Source organism: Nelumbo nucifera, chromosome 3 (genome assembly GCF_055504915.1).
Source record: "Nelumbo nucifera cultivar China Antique chromosome 3, China Antique-T2T, whole genome shotgun sequence".
In the NCBI taxonomy this organism is placed as follows: domain Eukaryota; kingdom Viridiplantae; phylum Streptophyta; class Magnoliopsida; order Proteales; family Nelumbonaceae; genus Nelumbo; species Nelumbo nucifera.
This window is the reverse complement of record NC_142651.1, coordinates 36908359-36915139: the sequence shown is the minus strand read 5'-3', so window position 1 is coordinate 36915139 and position 6781 is coordinate 36908359. Positions and strand designations below refer to the sequence as shown.

At 32.8% G+C, this 6781-nt stretch overlaps 1 non-coding gene across 1 annotated transcript; it reads left to right on the top strand.

Moving 5' to 3' along the window:
• Positions 1 to 17: 17 nt before the first annotated feature.
• Positions 18 to 97, top strand: TRNAL-UAG (transfer RNA leucine (anticodon UAG)). The gene has a single exon. It is a non-coding gene; the product is annotated as a tRNA-Leu (tRNA).
• Positions 98 to 6781: the final 6684 nt, after the last annotated feature.

Below are 6781 nucleotides of genomic sequence, written 5' to 3'. Positions count from 1 at the left end.
GACATTGGCCACTCGTCGACAGTTTGGCCGAGTGGTCTAAGGCGCCAGATTTAGGCTCTGGTCCGAAAGGGCGTGGGTTCAAATCCCACAGCTGTCACCTATAATTTTAGTTCAAAATTTTGGATTTTGGACATGCAATACATGAAAGACAAAATACTCTATAACATGTATTCATCATACAATAGTTATTGGTTTTTATGATTATTATAATATAATATATAGCTTTTATTTTTTGGGGAAATTTATTCATTTAGCATTTCTACATAAATAATAGCTATACTTGTACATAATAAATATGCTTTAATTTTTAACATATAAATCATTCAAGGTAAATAAAATAAACTAATTTTATACTTTTCATTTTTTATTAGTTTTTGGAAAATTATTCATTTAGTATTTTTATACAAATAATAACTCTATTTTTCAAAAAAAAATAAATATGTTTTCATTAACATGTATTTTTTGTGTGAAATAAAACATATAAATCATTTGCTGCATGTAAAATAAATTATTTTATATTTTTTAATTTTATTAAATTTTTAGGGAAAACGACTCTTAGATTATTTATAGTGTTTATAATTATAATTTTTTCATTTTCTATTAAAGTCCAAAAACAATCAATATACAAAGTTGTGAAATCAAGCACCAATATGCTTTTTTATTAATGTGAATCGCTCCATGTTTATCGATACAATGCAATATGACCCAATCGAGATGTATATTATTTCAACGTGCATAACTAGTGCAATCAATGTTTAAAGAACTAGATCAAGCATAAACCCAAAAAAGGGAGAAGGTCACAAGTAAGATGTTGATATAGGATTAAACCAGGGATCAAATTGTGATGATGTGGGTTTTAGTGTTTATAATTATAATTTTTCGTTAAAGTCCAAAAAGCAGTCAATATATAAAGTTGTGAAATCAAGCACCAATGTGCTTTTGAATCTATACGTATTGGCATGTATCCATTGATATGATGCAATATGACCTAATACAAATGCATATTATTTCGACATGCACAACTAGTGCAATCAATATTCAAAGAACTGGACCAGGTATAAAATCGAAAAAGGGAGAGGTTCACAGGTCAGGTGTTCAAATATGATTAAATTGGAGGTCAAATTGTGATGATGTGAGTCACACACATAAATATATATAATCACCATGGTTCAAGACTCTTAACTCGCATTTTCTTTAAAATATGTATGTAATAAAGTAACATACACAATAAAAGAGACCAGTTATCCAATTAAACCAACTAATCAACCATTTTTTTTCTATAAAATTTGGTTTATAAGGTATGATTGGACTAACTAGTGCCCTTGGTCACGACTCAACTGGTACAATTAATTGGTCTGGTTTGATTTTCTAGACAATGAGTGTGATACAAACTAAGTTGTAGCGTATCTTACATCCATGATCATGGATTACAGTATGCCATTTCTCATGCATATCATATCATTATTTTAATCCTTATTTGAAATTAACCAAATGCTAATGATGGAAGCAAAGTGTTGAAATTTAAAAGCATGAGGTAACTATTCATTACAAAATGAAAAGTTTAAGAGACCTAAGTGTTACTATGCCCAAATTGCAGAGTTTCAATCTCTTGTTACAATAGAAAAGAATGGTTTTACCAAATGGGGCAAAAGAGAAAAGCCAAATTTGAATTCAAATCAGCCCCCCACAAGATAGTTTCCCACAACACATCTCCGCAGTGTATTGGAAACATCTCTCGATGATAATATCAGAAATGATGAGACATCATCGGGAGATGTTCCCAATACACGGCGGAGAATGCTGTGGAACGTTGTAGGAAATTATCTTGTGGGGGGCTGATTTCAAGTCACCAATTTCATTTATATTGATACTTTGAACCAACAACCCATGGTTCCATAACCAACAAAATTGAATGGTTTTGTTGGTTTTGAATACAATATTTTATACCTTTTTTTTCAACTATAACACATAGTCCACTGATCATGAATGTAAACATGACATAACAATTATATGATGTCTCATACACCAATTCTGTTCAAGCCATGGTTAAAATGTGCATGACTAATTGGAAGTGTAGGAAAATGTTGCTGCTCATAACAATCTCCAATTCATACATTATTGATGCATTAGAATAATTGGAAATGTAGTAAAATGTGCATGACTAAAAGTGCATGCGATATGGAGATAAGCATAGAGCATATTAGTTGAATTTGATAGTTGTTTTATGGTTGTATAACCTATCACTTTTCCCCAACTATAAATGCAAGCGAGAGATCAAGTGATTGTGAGTTGTATGCATCTTTAAGGCTAGTGTGGAGCAAAATGATTGGTCACACGGTTTGTAAAATAACTATCAAGTTTAACTAATGCTTTTTTTTTTTGAAAGATATAGGATTTGTACGAGGGAAATTTTTGCTACCCACTTTAGGCTTATTAAGGAGTATAAATGCAAATATGTAGAGTGAAAAGCCTTATATTTTGTATTATTTTGTATGTTTTTGCACTGTATATATTTGCATTTGTACTCTTTCCAAATTAAGGTGGCATTTGATAAATCTGAAAATTCAGATCTAAAAAGTTAAAAAGATATTAAATGTGTCTCAAACCTGAAAAGAGGCATGGATGATTTTCTACTTTTTAGAGGATTTGAATCCATAAGTTTGTTTGTTTGTTTTGAAACAACCCTTTACCATCTAAATTTTACTGATTTTACTATTTTACCCCTAGAACATATTATTTGAAAATGTTGAGTTCAATTTACATGATCTCATAAAAAATAATTTTCAACCTCAAAATAATATTGAAACAATACAAATCATGGTTTTTAAAACTGACCTGGAGATTGAACCGGTCAGGGGTCTGGTTATCGGGCCAAACGGTTCGACCGTTCGAACTGAACAGTCAGCCCGTTCTAACAAAAAAATAAAAATAAATAAAAAACGGTCAAAACTATTCGAACGATACGGATGGTTTGAATGGTTAACCGCTCGAGTAAGTTGTTTGCTGACCAAAATCAATGTTTTTTTAAGAAAATCCAGTTTTGGAGAAAACTGAAACCGGTCACCTGATTGGTTCTTGGTTTTTTCCTGTCCAACCGTCTGGTCCGATCCGATTTTGAAAACCATGATACAAATAAAAAAATAATAAATTATTAATTAATAAATGAAATTATTAAAGTTAAAAATAATTAATGATTATAAAAATATTAAAATAATTATTAATTTACACAAATAAAAATTAAAATAATTTAAAAAAAATAAAATAAAATAAAAAACGATCAAAATCGTTCGAACGATACGGATGGTTTGAACGGTTAACCGCTCGTGTCAGTTGTTTGCTGACCAAAATCAACGGTTTTTTAAGAAAATCTGGTTTTGGAGAAAACTGAAACCAATCACCTGACCGGTTCCTGGTTTTTTCCTATCCGACCGTCTGGTCCGATCCGGTTTTGAAAACCATGATACAAATAAAAAAATAATAAATTATTAATTAATAAATGAAATTATTAAAGTTAAAAAATAATTAATGACTATAAAAATAATTAATATTTTACACAAAAAATTAAAATAATTTTTAAAAATTAATAAAATAATTAAAAATTATTAGTTAATAAAAATAAATAATAAACAATACAAGTAATATTAATAATAAATAATTAATGTTTAATAAATAAAAAATTGCGGTGGAAGACAAGGAAAGAGAGAGAGAGCGAGAGAGAGAAGACAGGGGGGAGAGAGAGCTGTCGCTGCAAGTTGTAGCGGCGATGGCGATGGAGGGAAGACAGGGGAGGGAGGGAGTCTTGCAGCGGCGATGGCAGAAAGATAGGGCGGAGAGAGAGAGATCGACCCATGGGTCAACCCTAACCCAAACATTTAGGGTTAGGGTCTAGCATTTGATAACCCAACCCGAATTCAACCCGAATCTGACCCACCCAACCCAATTGCCAAGTCTAAAGGTTCCCTATCAGCCCAAGGAGTCGCCACCCAGCAAACTCTCTTTGTAATCTTAACCCCAATTCAATATAGGCTCTAGGCCTCTACCACTATTCAGAAACGTGAAGGAGATGGAAACCATCAAAAACTACTTTTCAGAATCGTGATTGGGATGGAAACCATCCAAAAGAGCCTTCCCTTCGTTATGGAAACCTCTATTCCTCCCTTATATCTCTTCCTCCATTCTATCTTTGTTTTAAATTTTCCTTTTGGACGTCAAAACACATCACCACGGGATTCTTCTTCCTCCATTCTATTCAGTGTTTGAATCTTCATTTTATACATCAAATCAGGGGCTCTGTCCCATTCTTTGTTCTTCACGTCTCTGTAAAACATATTTCTTTACTTGCTCTGTAAAACAGGTTTCGGCAGCATGTAACTCTGTTCTTCACCCTCCCTCTATTCTTCATCGGCGTCTTCCCATTGCTTTTATCTACCCGGAAGCCGAAGTTTACGTGTCTACCAGGATTGGTCTATCCCCATCTTTTATGTGTCTACCTAGAAGCATACTCCACCGTTATAGAATTTTATTATTTGCTAGAACAGGTAAGAGTTTGACTCTCTTTGGATCCTTTTGGTTGCCTCTAAGCAATCCCTTCGTCATTTCTCGACATAGGCTCACTGTTTTGGTTGAAAAATAGGACCGGAGCAGAGATACCACGAGCAAGCTTTACTGTTCTACCAAAGAACAATACCTAGGAAGAAACTTTTTCATTGGATTTTTTTGGAACAACACTCTCTGAAGACTTCATCGTTTACCGTTCTTCCACGAAGTAGACTTCCTAGTTGAAGTTGCAGCTCTCTTTGCACAGTATGCTCTGTTTTGGTTATTTTCGCTATTTTTTTCTTAGAAGCAATATTTTAACTCCATATGTTGTCTAATATATTAGTTTGGATATTAGAAGTCTGTACTTTTTTATGCAAAATAGATTTACTATAATTTTCATGGGGTTTAAATCTATTGTTTTCGCTCATAACCGAAGCTATATGCCTGATGTTAAATGGATCAGATGCGATACGGATACGATTGTGAAGAAGGCAATAAAGTGGATAAGGTGTGGGTCGGGTTGATAGACTTATCCATGCCATACCGGTCCATTTAACTAAACTATTTTGGCTTAAGTTAAATGGATCAGATACGATGCGGATATGATCGTAATCCGACCCATATCCAATATGTTTTAATGTTGTGTTAAATTTTAAATATTTTTTTTTGATAAAATACATTTACCGTATTTTTAAAGTTTTTTCGTAAATTGGTAAATATTGTTATCGATATTTAATTACCGAGATATTTGTATTAACTAATATTCAATCCATATATACGGTTAGTAATAAATACTATTATTAATAAAAGTACAATACTTTTACTAATAAAAACTATTATTAATGGATAGTATAATTCATTTTTGGTAACTTTCAAAGTATTTTGGGTAAATACTGTTGGAGTATTTTTGGTAAAGTTTAAACATATTTTTATTAATAAATAGTGTTAAGAAATAGAAGTTTAACAAATATTGTTGATAAATAAAAATCCAAAAATAAGAGTGAAATTTACCAAAGCTCTTTTTATTAATAAAAATCATTAAAATTACAGCTTTGAGGTGCAGATCTTACAGCGGCCTTTTCGTAAAGAAAAGGGTTGGAAAGGTTTGGGAGACATGGACAATGAACTGAAGAGATAAGACAAAACCTTTCCAGACAATTGGATGGTGAAGATGGGCTAGAATTTCCTAGGACCAAATTTTTACAACTAGACATGAACAGGTTCCATCTTGACAACCGCCACCACTATTCTATGCTTCTACATGAATTGGCATTGGTTCAACACCACCAGGTTCACCATACTGGTCTGGTGAACATATTTTAGCTTGAGGTTGTTCTGTTTTATCACCTTTTACATGGGACTGGACAGTCGACCCAGTGTTGTATTTAGAACTCCCTAGGGACTTGGAAAAATCAAGTTGCCTATACCATAAACCAATCATCAATTGAATTCTCTGTGACTGTTAGAATTGGCATTGGCTCAACACCACCAGATTCACCATACTAGTCTAGTGAACATATTTTAGCTTGAGGTTCTTCTGTTTTATCACCTTTTGCATGGGACTGGACAGTCGACCTAGTGTTGTATTTAGAACTCCCTGGGGACTTGGAAAAATCAAGCTGCCTAAACCATAAACCAATCATCAGTTGAATGCTCTGTGACCGTTAGACCTGTTTCAATCTGAAACCAACATATTTATTACCTCATAGAAGGCTCACTTCCCAAGTTACTACTCTTTAAGTCCTCTAGCAAGTCATTGAAATCTCCAAGTAGAAAATCCATTTCAGAGATTTTATGTGGGTGCAGATCACCTTCTTTGGTTTGATTTAAGAAATCTTGGAGTTCCTGACTCCTGAGTATTAGAGCTTGACAGCATTAGAAGATATTCTAATAGCTTTGAATTATCTATAATGAAAATTTAAGAAACTAAGTTTATTCTCACCTTCTAAGCATTTTCAAGACTCTGGTTGGTGTTCTAACTTTCAATGCAAGTGACCTGAGTAGTTCTTAGTCTCTTCAAAAATTGTCGACAGATACATTATGTTGATAATCTGAACGTGAAGTTATATATTGTAAGCATATGATAAAAACGGTATCGGTTTTTTCCGTTGCAAGCTAGGTAACCACCCAACTGAAAAAAATTCAATTGTGAAATATAAAGAAATATAAAGAGGGAGAAAACCACACATGTATTTCCCTTCTGCATTTTTGTTCCATTGCAAAGAAGGTTAAAAAAAAATCA